Here is a 14,836-nt window from a genome sequence, read left to right as displayed (position 1 = left end):
TTTTGGATAGCCTGGTAAGTCCTGACCATTCTGTGCAGAATCCCAGGGGAAACACCAACTCATACTTTTTACTTTACTTGAAAGTATTCTGCACTTGACATGTCCTCTAGTGCTTTTCCTGTAACAGAAAGCCACTCTTCCCTTCCAGAAGGTGCTCCCGTGACTTCCTACTGGAGTTTATTTAGTCATTGCCTACAAAGTGTGAGCATGCCTGCACTGAACATTTGGAATGAGAAGGCATCATTGAAAAGACCTTCACAAACTTGTTCCCAAGGTAATTAAATACATGAATGACATTCCTCGTGACCTTCTCCCCACTGTAATATGCTTTGCTTCATGCTCATCCATGAAGATCACCTCCAGGTGGTTATTGGCATAACTCTGAATGTTATAGTTGTTGATATTTCTCCTATATGTTTGTACTGGTGAAAGAGCGGTTTAGGACTCTGAACTGTTTATAGAAGGGATCCAATTTTCTTGGATTTCTATGTGCCTACAGGTCCGAGAGCTTCATAGAATAATACATAGTAATAAGCTGATGTTTATCACTTCTGCTTCCTTTACAGCTTTTTCAATGTCCTCTCCTATTACAAAGGAATATTGTAGCTATCAGGTGGAATAGGAGGGGAGCAATTCTACCCCTTTAGTTCCTTAGAAACCCTAGGGTAATAACACATTTTACAGTGAAGGAAGAAGTATTTGTAATTGATGTCAACAGATATGGGCGTGAAGTGACTGACAACAGTGTGCAATTGAGGCCCAAAGCAGGGGACTTGCAGCTGAGACCAAGGGTGTTGTTTCCATGTCACTGATATCAGGACTGAACTGTGAAGTGAATATTCACATCACTGGAGTGAGAAGTATTCAATTTCCTCAAGATAAACTCTCTGTAGTCTGAAAGTGTGAAGAAAATGTGTCAGGCCACTTTCTGGGCATCCTTTTCTGAAAATGAAACAGGTTTTCAAGATACAAGAAAATTAACACCCTAGATAAAGCTGTTTTGCCAGATGACTTCAGCCTTTTCATATTAAACACTCTTTCAAGTAAGACTTGAATTCTTCTGAGTAACAGTTGTGGGCCTCAGCAGTAATGTCCTTTAGCACTTAGCTGGCATTACTAATGAATTTTTATGTGTGACATACCTCTGGGTGGGAAAGCTACTATATGAACCACTGAAAAGTGGAACCATTTTAACCTGGATTATGTAGAGGTTTTTCCTATGCTTCCCTTTTATAGATACTAATGACATGTTCTACTACTGGTGTTAAATTGTCCATGTGACACAGCCATTCACTTCTAAATATTTGAGTTCTGTGCTGAACAAAATATGTCACTATTTTAGATCTCAGTGCTCTCAACTAGAGAAAGTGGTACTTCTAAAAGTCTGTTCATCCGTACCTAGGACTTGCAATCTTCTGAAAATCTCAGTGATGGACGTCTGATGCCATTAACAATCTGTCTTCAAATTTCTTCTTGTGATTTCTGTTTTATCCTGAAGGGTCTTTGTTAGTCTTATATTTATCTCCTTGAAATTTCAGTAATTGAGCATAAGTAGAGGCTGAATTTAAAGTAAATACATTTGCATCTTTCAGTATGTCTTGAAGTACCGGGTAGGCTATAGAAATCCTTTGATCGGTTATAATAAATGTCTTGGTTCAGATAATGTTGAAAATATACACTAACAAATAACATTAGTGCCGAGATACATACCATAATGTATTACGTCCAATTGTATTCTCGATCAAACATGGAGACATCTGATGATGCTGGAAAACTATGAATAGCAAATTTGATTTTAATATATCATAAACAAAATTAACATGTGAAAAATTATTCAGATAATACTTCAGGAATCTAAGGAGAATTCTTTTTATATTACAATGTCATATGTCAGACATTGCCATGAAAAGAAAGAAAGGTAAAACTAATTAGAGCATTTCCAGTAAAAAGCATTTTTCATTACAAAGTTCCATATGTCAAAACTGAAGCTATTCACAGAAGATGGTTGGTTTTAGTAAGTCCCAGGGTAATTTGAATTTGAAATTGTCAAAATACCTCTTTTTGGTTCTTTAAAGCAAAAGTCTTCTCTTCATAAGAGAAGAGAAGACATAAGATTCTTTTTCTTTTTTTCCTGCAGCAATTTTCATTACTGTATCATAAAAAAGTTTAAAAAATAAAAGTCAGTTATCAGGAAAAAAACCCATGTTTTGATTAAAACAGTCTCTTTTATTATTATAACATCACTCAGAATTTGTTTTCCTTTTCGTCCTGAATGAGCTTTGAAATATCAAAAATTCCTATAGATCAGAGACCTGCTTTTCATGCACAGATGTCAACATTTGATTATCTCAGCATACTGTAGCACTGGTTTTAGTTAGGAGTCATGAGACAATGTCAGTGTTGTGAAACCTATCCAAACTTACAAATTCTTTATTTGAGGGCATATTTTTTTAGAATTTCTTTTCAGACAGATGTTAGTTTAAAATGGTTAACATTTTGCACTTTTTTTTTCTCCCTAGACCTTATTACATTATAAAAACACTTATTGTGTGATGTTAGGCTTTTCTTTATCATTCAGCAATAGACGGTTGACACATTAGTGTGTATTTCATGTGCAAATCCTTTGATTTTCTGTTATACGGTTCCGTTGCTGGTTCCATAATTTTTTAAACATCATTCCTTTGATCTTAAATAAATTAATTTGGAACCACAAATAATTGACTGATTTTCCTACAAAAAAAAAAAAAAAAGCATTTAATATATTACTTTTTGACCTCTTCTCTCTCACATGCTAAGAGGAATGTTAAAATTCACATCACGTTTAGCAGAACAGCAGATCTGGGCTTCTCAACTACTCAGTGCTTAACTGGATGTTTTTAGTTAAGACTACACTGTTGACATGGCCAAAAAGAAACTGCCTCTTCAGTAACAGCTCTGAAATCAGTGCGGGGACTACATGATGAAAGCAAAACTTTGACCTTCACACAGATCCTTATCATGAGCCAAACCTAAGCATAAAAGCACTAGTTCAATGCACAACTGACACTTGAATCAGAGGCAGCCATCTGCTGTATCAGCTTCAATTTTGCAGGATTTTGTCATGAGCAGGAGAGCTGCCTGTTCCCAAAGTGACTAAGACTTTTGGTCAAGAGTGAGGCAACACCTGTGCTGTGTGTTGAGGCAAGACACAACCATGGCCAGGGTTCCTGGCTGGCAGATGCCTGGAGGCCCTGAACCAGCACCATTATCCAGTGCTGCATCTTGGTTTTGAACTCCATGAGTCGATGGATGTTCCGCATTTGTTTTACTCCAGACAAAGCACTCCCTGTATGCCATGCAGACCTATCCAAAGTGACTGCAAGGAAGGCTCGTACCTCTTTCACCAGCTGCAGATGGAAAGGTCCTCATAAGTACAAGAGAACCAAATGTAAATGGCTGGTGCCTCTGGGCCAGTGGCACAGTGAAACTCTTGACAGTTGTTGTAATGTAACTCATTCTTTATCTGTTTATCAGCTAATTACTGCTGGCAGGACAGTCACTGAATCTGTGCAGGCACCATGTCACTCAGTTTTGGTGTGTGGCATGGCTCAGAGCAGATGGACACAGAGCCAGGAATCATTAACATACTGATACATATCTATCACTTATTAACAGTAAGACTCTTATGCATTTTCAACAGGACAGTTAAGAGGTCACAATGCCACACAATAATGCTTTTAGGGCAAACTGATCCTCTCAGGCATCTAGCAAGAAAAGGAACAATGGCTTCAAATCATCAAAGAACCAATTAGGGTCACCTTGTCAGTTGCTGGCAAATTCTGCTGATGTCTACACTTAGCTGAATTAACCTAACTTTGACTTGGACCAAGGTCTCAGTTTCTATGACCCAAATCGGAAACTTTGGACTTTATCTCCAAATAAGCAAATTGATAGAGTTTTCCACAGGATCTGGGCAGGCTTGAGTTGGGGTGGCATAGAAAATACTCCCCCACACTAAATAACCTTTCAAATCTCCCTTCAAGGCTCTTCTGAGGGAGAGAAATGCTCTCTTGGCACTGTGAGAGCTGATGGGAACTATTAGCAAAATCAGTTACTGGTGACCTTCATCTCTTCTGACTGTGGATGGACAAGCAAAGGGTAGGGAGTCCATGGGATGAGGTATAACTGTGGGGGATGTTCATGTCCAAGTTAATGTAGGTGCTCAGACTCTGGAAGCTGGCACACAGGATAAACCAAAACCCAGTCAGCCCCTATCTTGCTTCACTTTTCTGAGAAATAAAATAGAAATAAGTCAGCTACAACCCATAGATTGTATAGCATATGCAAGAAGGAAATTGAATAGTTGCTTAATCTGTCATTAAAAGAACAACCACCACTTCATTATCTGATAGCCTGTAGAGGGGCCCTGAACTGTCCTGAATACCACCTGGACTCTTAATGCACCATATTCTTAATTTAATTTCTCAGAAAAGGAATGAGTCTATCTAAAAAGACACGCTTTCAGTCTCCTGTTTCCTAGAGAGGGACACCACAACAGCCTCCTTCAGACTGCAAGCATCCACTTTGTGGCCAAAAACATTCTAATGCCTTCTTCATCTCCATAATTGCTGCTTTTAATATTCCCTGTCTGACCAGCTGGGAAATCAGGCAAAAAATAAAATCAAAATTCATTGAAACACCTTATTGGAACACCTTAATGGTATGGAATTGCATTTAAAGAATGCAGTTACAAAGGCATCTTCATGACAGAGTTAAAGACAAAAATAATTTAGCAGCTCAGTCAGCAGCAACACATTAACAATTAAATCCAAAGGCAGATGTTTTCAGCTTTGTAGCCTTAGCACAAAGCTGTGCTGGAGCTGTACTATGGCTCACCTCCAGACAGCCACCCTGCTATTACAGGAGATGAGATTTTGCACCCTTACATTCCAATTGCTCTCAGCACAGATGCCTCTCTTATACAGGTTTTGCCTTTAACATAACCCCTGAGGTTATGTTAAATAGGAGAAAATTGTATCAAGCATGTAGCATAACAGGAGGTGTAGCACGTTAGAGGCTCAGCATGCACATCTGTGCATCACTATCCAAGACTGCCCACTTGAAATATGTTGAAGCAGAGAGGGTGAATTCTGACTGGAAGTTGTCATCCACCTTCTACCCCTCAATTTTGACACAGATTGGTCTGACCTTTTCTCCGTACTGCCTCCTCTGGATACAAAGTCAAGAGGTAAGAAGGTTTGGCGTATTTGAGGTTAATGCTGTATGACCCTCTAGCATTAGACGATGCTCACTGTTAAAAGGTAAAACCTTATCTTACCAACCTCAGGATCATGCATGCAAATTTTGGATCAATTAAAGCCAGATCAACTTTGAAATTAAAAAGGAGTTTTCCACCCAATACAGATCTAGATGTGAGGACGAGCAGAAACCATAAAGATCACAAAAGCAATAGCAGAAAATATTAGCATCTCTTCAGACTTCAGATACAGCCTCCAGAACAGACATTATGTTATTCTGTGTAATGTTTAGTAGAATCCAAATTCTATCTGTGACTGGGTGAAATATGCTGAAGTTTGGCTTCTTCCTGTCATTACGCATGGAGATTTCACTTAGTGATGATAAATACTGAGCCATAAACCTCTTCAGAGTTCAGAAGAGATTTCTTGTTTTCAGAATGTTCTTCTGATGATACAACAATGTGACTCAGGACTTATTACATACAGCTGTTTCTTCTAATCTCATGTACTTAGCTTCAATGTCAATTTTAGACACTCCCCCTGGAGCTACATGGAAATTCAATGCAAGCAAACATGAGCTGAACCCTGAGAAGGTCACACATACAAGAGTGAATGAAGGAGCTTACTGAGAATGACTGCTCAGAGTACTGAGCAGCACAGCCGAAATGAAGAGTAGGTGTGCTCAGGGTGCTCGCTGCCTCCATGGTGCATGCTGGCCTGATACCAACCATCCCCTTACCTCCAGGATCCCCTCCCCTCACCACTACCCAGCTTTTGAAAGGTTTGGGCTAGGGTTACCTTTTCTGAGGGATCTTTGGTTGCAATTTTTAAAAATCCTAATGTCAGTGCTTATGTCATATTGAATTATTTTGGCAGGAAAGAACTTAATGCCTCTCCTCCTATTTTATGTTATCTTTATTTAACACCAAGTGAAATAAAAAAGTACAGATTAAAAAGAAAGAAGCTTGTTTGTATTTTATTGCATTTTCTTTTTGGCTTTCTACACCATAACTTTAAATTTTTCCACTGTTTTTTGAAAAGTTGCCTAATGGTAACAAGTGAAACAGGACATTGCAGTGCTGCAGTAATTGATTAATTTCAAATGAATACCTTTGCTATGGAATGTTTTTCAAAGAAATCCTTTTCTGCCAGCCCCACTATTCAATTTGTAGACTTGAAATTAAGTAGATGTATTGTTGGGGAAGATGAAATAGGAAAGCCTTATAAATATGATTGCCTGGCAAAAGATTTAGAAAATACAGATATTGAGATGAGAACAAGATTTGAGATACCAAACCTTAATTACTGAGGAACTAGAAAACAATAGCATAGCCAGATTGAAAGCAATCCCCTCTTCTGATTAAACAATGCCCTTTACCTATTGATAGGTCCATAGGTCAAATGGAATGTTCTGTCTCACCCCACAATGTATGGTTCATCCCACACCTGTAACCCTCCCTGGACGTATCAGGTACCTGTAACCCCATTGGCCCAAGTCCTGTTCCAGCCCACCTTGAAGCCCCCTGATAAGGTGTGACCAGGGGACCGGACGCTCTCTTGAAACTTCCTCTTGGGACCCTCACCTGGAACCCTCTCTCCCTCTATCTCCCAGGGCCTGCCATGAGTTGTGGCTAGCAACTCCATGCAAGGCCCTTCACCCTTTATAATAAACCACATCTTCTAAGACCTGACTTCAAAGATCTCTCGTCTCCATCCATCCAAACCGTCCTGGAGTCCATCGCTCTCTACAATGTATAGTGTCCTATCAGTCCTGAGTGACTTCTGAAGAATTAGGATGAATTATATTTTTTAAAATTTTATTTCATCAGTCTTTAAGGAATATTTGGGAAGTGTTAAGTGTCAGTAATTTATTACAAGAAAGAACTGTTGAATGAGCTGCATTTATCTCTTCTAGCCTACAGCAGAACTGCTGTATTACTATACTGTAAGCTTATTGAGATAATTGCTAATGGTGAGTGACAGAATACTCAACAGTTTGCCTATGGACAATCTCACTCTGGGTATCACTGACACTGAGGAGTTCTCATGTACCACAGTGAAATCAAAGAAAATATTGTTTCTTTATGGCCTTACAACACAAAGTTGCATTTTTATACAAAGTGTAAATGCAGTAAAGGTCTTATATAATATTTAGGGTGTTCAGTTCACAGAGTTTGGTTTTGGGTTTTTTTTTTTTTTTTTTTTTTGGTCCTTATGGCTTTGTATTTGAGCTAAAAGGGATGTAAATTGCTACTGTTCCGCTCTCAGAGCAATTCAGATACTAACTACTAAAACCAAGTAATTATGCAGCTTATATTTGTGAGGTGATTGGCAAAAGTGCTGCAAAAGCTGGGGTAGTATAGACTGGGAGTCCCAGCATGTTTACAAGGCACACGTCTTTGTAAAAGTTATGTAATGTATTTTTCTGGTTATATTTCATAAAAATTTATTCTATAGAGCTGCTAACTTACTATAAACAGTATATCAGCCTGTCACTCCTCATTCTTTTTTTCTGGCACAAATTTTCTACAATTCCTATATATTTTGGCAATCACAGGGACGATATTGAAAAACAGGGAAAAGAATTTATTCATATGCACACCGCTTTAAGCCAGGAGACTTGCCATCTAATATTAGACAGTTGATTTCATACTTGACACAGATTAGTAGTGCCTTAGACCTAGCATTTCTAGACCCATATTTGTTCATTAAATATCTTTGAATTTTTTGTAAGGCAAACTAGCTGGATGATAGTTTCCCAGGCATACAGAATTGCTCATTATGTCAGCATCAGTGTCTGATTTGTGCTTTTGGCTCTGGCAGCAAATGGACCTGCAACTTCCATTTGTGCTAGATGAGTCTTCCTTGAAAGAGGATAAGAACATGGAAGGTTTGGGTTTTTTTACTTCCTTTAGTCTTTAGTTTTGATGTCACTGAATAGTAACTTCTACCTCCAGATAATAACAGGGAATATAATAACAGGGAAATGCAGGTAATTAAATCAAAGAATTGTAAAATATTCAGTGCTGTAAAGAAAGCTGCCACAAAATCCATTTTCACAGCATATGGAAAGAAAAAAAAAGTGCAACTGGAGAAATTAATAAAACTTGACCAGTGGAATCTCTTAGAGAAGACTCTTGAGAAGTGGGTCCGCATGGATCTCATGAGCTCAACAAAGCCAAGTAAGGGCCCTGCAAATGGGTCAGGGCAACCTCCAGTATCAGCACACATGGGAGGTGAAGAGATTGAGAGTAGCCCTGATGAAAAGGATTAGGAGTACTGGTGGTTGAAAAGGTACACATGAGCTGGCAATGTGCACTTGCAGCCCGGAAGGGCGACCCTGTCCTGGGCTGCTTTGAAAGCAGTGTGGCCATCAGCCACACTGGATTCTTCACCTCTACTCCACTCTGGTGAGACCCCACATGGAGTGCTGTGTCCAGCACTGGGGGCCACCAATATAAGAACATGGATTTGTTGATGCAGGACCAAAGGAGGGTCATGGTGGTGACTGGGGATGGAGTAGCTCTCCTTTGAGGAAAGGAGAGAGATGGGTTTGTTCAGCCTGGAGAAGAGAAGGCTCCAACAAAACCTCCTTGTGGCCTTCTGGTACCTAAAGAGGTACCAGAAATAACGAGAAGGCTGGAGAGGGACTTTTCACAAGGACATGAAGTGACAGAAATAGGGAAATGGCTTTAAACTCCAAGAGGGTAAGTTTAGGTTAGAGAGTAGGAACAAACTCTTCACTAGGAGAGGGTGGTGGCACACTGGAATATGTTGCACAAAGATGTGCATGACTCATCCCTGGTTCAAAGCCAGACTGGATGGGGCATGGAACAACCTGATCCAGCTGAAGATGTCCCTGCACATTGCAGGGGGGTTGGAACTAGGTAACCTTTAAAAGTCTCTACCAACACAAGCTGTTCTATGATGCAAGATGCCATGGAAATTTTCTAGGATCTGATGTACTGAACAAAGTAAAGTTCTTAAGTTATGGTTTGGCCCAAAATGCATAGGATTTAAAAAATTATTATAGTATTATTCAACATGATAAATTTAATTTGAAACAGGACCCATTCATAAATACTGTGAAGTGAGAGCTCCTGGATGTGATTTGATAAGCTGGAGCTCAGCGATTTTTGTGTTTCTTTTCAGCTGCTAAGACATTCATCCTCCTCCTTGCTGTACACTGGGTGTGCAGGATGGATTCAACCCAGATTGCACAGATAACAGTGGGCAGCCATGAGATCTGCCTCAGTGCACACCTGCAACTGCCGACTTTGTGCCAAAGCTGCAGGCATGTTCAGCAGATGGCTGGGAGATTCTAGGGCATGACAGAACACATGGAGGCATTGTCCACATCTAGACACAGGCAAGTAAGAGAGATTTTTCCCTCTCACACACACACATGGTCTATTTTGGGAAATAAAATGCAGATTAAAAAAAAAAAAATCCAACCCAAATTTGATAGAAAAATAGGAAACTGACATGAGAAATTAAGCTACCACAGGAGTTTATATCAAAGGTTACCCCTAAATAGCTCCAAGTTGCACTAATATTTTCAAGTTTGCATTCATGCTCCCCTAAAAATCTTACTGCTTCTTTTTATTCTTTAGCTTCAGACCATCACATGCCTGTGAAATGTTTTGCTTGACTTGGGAGGGAAGTACACTCTTCTGCTTTTCTATGCTAGATTATGTTAAAGGCTTTTCTGACTACTAATGAGAGACAGAGAGGATGAGCTTTCACTGAGAACTTTTCTTTGAAGTTGAAAATCTTTGGTAGAGCCCTCTCATTTCTAAAGACACTATTATCATCTTGATGGGAGGAAAAAAAAAGAATTCTGGCTCCATACCTATCTTTCTCCCACTCTCCCCCTCATTTTCCTTCTCCCTCTCCTTCATGCACATGTGCACGTCCACACACACACACACGCACACACACACACACACACACACACACTATCTCTCTCTGTGGGGTATAGAAACAGCAACCTACAATGCATGTATTTTTAAACTGCACATTTACATCTACACAGGTATGGATATTTTGTTTAAAATAGCTCTTAGCTGTAGCACATGCATACTGACATACACCATACTTTAAGGACTTTACTTTTATCCTTTTCAGTACACTTTTATGGTTTTGACCTTTATTTTCTGTACACATCCACACATCCTGTCAAATCTTTTGCAAATGAATTTTATAGACACAAATATTTGCTCTAAAGGAATCTGGAATTATAAACACCCACACTCAAAGAGACTTTACTTTAAACATGAATACTTTGCTATGGAAATACTTGCATTCTTCACTCAGGGAATAAAATCTGCATCTTGTGTGACTGCTTCCAACCAGACAGCACAGCTTCAGTTAGAATTATGCACCATAATTCCCTGCGATAGAAGGATAGTGACAATAATCAATTCAAATGCATTCAGATAAATAATTTTAAAGTAAATGTGTATTGCTGGAGGATGTTCAGCGAGCAGACAAAAGCCCAGTAGCCTAACATATTATTTCTTGGGAATAGCTCTGTCTGCCCTTAGGCTGATATATTCTTTGGGAACATTTTAATGTAGTTCCTATAATTAGCGAGTACTTCACAATCACCTTCTAGAGAATTAAATCTCTCTGTAACACTCGCGCGTGCTTTGAAGGCATCGAAGCATACATGGTTCTTGTATCAGCAAAGAAAGGTTGCAGGGCAGGACCGGGAGAGGGGGCTTTAAAACATTGCCAGGAGACATCAACATCGTTTCACTGTAGTAGACAGCATCTCTCCTCTTTGAGAAATACTAGTGAATACTGGTCTCACTGAAGCCGCTGGGCATTTTGACAGCTGCTCCCGCAGCAACCCAGCTCGGGGAATGGCTTCATTTGCATTGTGCAGGAGTGGGGGAGAGGTATGTGGGGACAGAGTCAGGTGCTCCTTTCCTTACCTGGATAAGGAGGTCACACGTGGGCTGGGTCCCTGGGGAGGCAGCTGGCAGCTCTCTCCCAGCCATTTCCCTTGTGCCCTTCGGCCACTTCTGTTCTGCCCCGCTCACCTCTCTCCTGCTCACACCCCGGGGCTATGATGTCTACAGGCAAAATGTGTTCCTTCAAGTAAGATTAGCTGCCTGTGATAGTATGGAAAGATTACCATGTAGTTTTTAACTCTTTCAGTGTCCTGGGACAAATTCTGTCTATGGGAGCTCCCGCTCCGGCTACCACTGCATCTTGTGTTGAATTGGTATGCCAAGAGATGTAAAAGTCATGTCTGAATATCAAGCTGATATACTGTCATGCTTGGTAATTATTCTGCCAAGCGTCTTATGGGAGGTGAGAGCAGAAACAGCTGAGGAAAACCAGGCAAGGACTGTTGTTCTTGCAAATATCTTTGAGCTTGTTGTTCAGTAATTGCATAGCTGTAGAAAGGACCAGAGTTGATATGACATATTTCATTTTGAGTGTAAAATTGGCCTGGTGAAGGAAATGTCTAGAAAAGAAATTGTGCGAAAATTTTACTTCTGATGCTGCTTGCCAGGTATCTGAGAACTTAAAAAGAATAGACTAAAAAAAAATCCCAAAACTCTTTTAATGCCATTTATTCCTTTTTTTTTTCCTCTCTGCAAACTTAAAATTTGATAAGAGAGGGCTGCACATTTACATAATGCATTAGTTGATTACAGATCCATCCCTGTACCTCCTCATGTCAGTAAGCACCCCTAAAAAATTCCCTATTTCTCATTTTGAACCAAAGAGGGCTTTTATGACATTTCATGTTAACATGCACTTAACTAAAATAATTTGTCAGAAGTGATCTACAGGATTAGAATTTATACTGCTCAGCAGTATTCTGTATGATTTAGACAGTGATAGCGCTCTATGTCTCAAAAAAAAAAAAAGAGCAAAAAACTTATAATTAAATGTCTCTGTGGTAATCTGATTAGACCTTCACTTTATGTGTAATATAACACAGCTCTTTGATTTCCTGTAGAATTTCTAATGCACTCATGTTGCCGTGATTCTACAATTACTGGAATACTTGGAGCAAAAAGTTGAAGACAACTGATCAAACACGAGGCAGTATTTTTGACATGTTCAATTAAAATGTTTAAGGGATCTATGAAAACCTGAAAGCAGGTTACTTAATAGGGTGATTTGGTCATTGTTGGAAGCTGAGGGGAAAAGCATTTGTAAGACTAACCTCTCTTGCAAGGATAAGTTAGATTAATGGTTTACAAAATGTTCTGGATAAAGTAGCTCTTTTACCTGCAGGGTTTTAGGTAGACAGGCACGTGAGAAGGCTGCAGTACTGCAGAGTTGGCATGCACTGCTTATTTAGATTCATACCTGCAAAGCCGGTAGTGATTTCATGCCATCAGAATTAATTTGAAACAGAATTCATTGCTTTTTCCAAGAGAGAGAATTTTTTCAGAAGCCCTCCTGGTGCAGGTTATACTTGTTCTTTCTTTGACCTTCACATCTTTTGAACCATATGCCTCTGAGGAGGATGATATAAAGACATTGAAGGACTTTGGTCTAAGTGTAAGACCAGATTCCTAAATACTAGATTCTTTGTAAACAGTACAGACATCCTGTGGGGCCTGGAGCTTGTCTTCTCATTTTTTTATGTGCCTTAAATTAATTTTCTCTGAAATTGTGAAATTTGTCCATCTCCCAAATAGGTAGCTGATATTAAAACTTATTTTTACTCTAGGACATGGCACATAGTATCGACAAAAGGTGGCTGGGAGTTTCATTTCATCTCCGCTTCTATCACACTTTCAAAAAATTATCAGCTCCTAAGGTGTAGGTCGAGATGGACACAGCTCTGGGAGCTGCCAAGCCACATATTCCAGTATCTGAGATGCCAGTAGAGAGAACTGAAAATCTCCCATGAAAGCCCAGAGAATTAAATCATACTATAGAGCATAATTGGTGTAGATGCACATGCACACATATGTATATTCATATCTACGCACAGATATCAGTCAATTAGCCTGATAAACCCAAATCATTCTGTGATTCTATAATATAAAATTGGGGCAGAATGGTTTTAGCTATGGGTTAAAATGGCTATGTAAATCAGACATTTCCCTTTGCAACCCCAGCCACTGTCAGAGGAGGTATATGGAGTTTATCCTCTTAAGTACAGTAGGAGTAAAGAGCAGGCAGCCCTTTCCCTGCCCTCCATTTCCAGGACAGCTTTTCCAGAGTTCTTGCAATAAGAAGGTCTGACTTTCCACCCCAGCTGAAGGTGACTATGCTTTTCTATCTGTTTCCTTCCCTCACAGCTTTCAAGAGGTGCAAGGACCATGAACCTTTGCTGTGGACAGTGTTTGACATGTGATGAATTGCCTGGGGCAGCAAGTTCTAGAAAGTCCCATTTTCTCTTCCTACAAAGGGCTGTCATTGTTTCTTCCATAAATGTGTCTTGCACATGTAGCAGGGAGGAACACATTCTCTAGCTGTATGGCAATGAAATTGTCTTCAGAGGGGAACTTGTCCATACTTAATAGACTACAATGCCTTGTCATGTTCTGTAACAATAAGCTTGACACAAGCATCAAAAATCCATTAAAATTTCCATAACCCTTTCAAAAAGAAGGCTCAAACAGTATAGGTAGCCATTAAAGAGGAACCCTGTAGGAACACTGTAGGATCAACCTCTGATCTGAATTCATTAAATTCCACACAACTTTGTAAAACTTCCGCTTTTAACTGAGGAAGAGACATGTTCCCTGTTTTTTGTCCTACTAGAATAATTGCAGTATATTAAGACACACCAGGTAAGCCAGAGCAAAGCTTGTTTGGAGTTCTCTTTTCAACTGCACATTATGCACTTCCATTGTAATATATTCAAACTGACAGCTTCATTATGGAGAATTAATCTAAATTATGTCTAGACATATATTTGCAAGAACAAGCATCACAGAGACTGTTTGGTGGCTGACTGTTCAGAGGAATTAAACAAGAAAATCCCAGGCTTAAACTTTAAAGAATAAATGGTTAAATTGATAAACAAAGGAATAAACGAGATTAGGTCCTGCTTCAGGAACAATACCAAAACCTTCTCCCTAGAATTTTACTAGTTTACACATTCCTTCAACAGTTTACCATTTTAATTATCATCCCCTCTGCTGTAGGGATGCAACCCTGCTGTAATGTTACCACAGAAGCCCACACATCAAGAGTGTAGGGAAGTCACAGCAAACCATAGGAAACATTACACGATTCCTTCTTCTGTGCAGTAAAAGTGCCTGGATTCGCCCATACTTTGAAAGAATATTGTGAATCTCGTATGGCTAATTTATATCACATGTGTCAAGAGGGTTAGCTATCATTTTAACATTTGTGAAGTTGCAGTCATAAATTTAGCACTGCTCCACTATTAATGGTGATAGGGAGGAGACTTGTAGCTCACTATATAATTATTTATTATTTTTATTAAAGACAAAGGCTTTAGGATTTTCCATCTGGTGATAATAATTTTATTACCCAGCTGTAAAAAATCCACAACACTGCCAATGGATCATACAATTAATAGTAATTTTAAAGTCTCACTCTATACAGTACTTCAGATTAAACTCACTGCAAGCTAAAAGCTTGCAACT

This window comes from Vidua macroura, chromosome 3 (assembly GCF_024509145.1).
Source record: "Vidua macroura isolate BioBank_ID:100142 chromosome 3, ASM2450914v1, whole genome shotgun sequence".
NCBI classification, from domain to species: domain Eukaryota; kingdom Metazoa; phylum Chordata; class Aves; order Passeriformes; family Viduidae; genus Vidua; species Vidua macroura.
The sequence above is the reverse complement of the archived record's forward strand: the minus strand, read 5'-3'. Positions refer to the sequence as shown.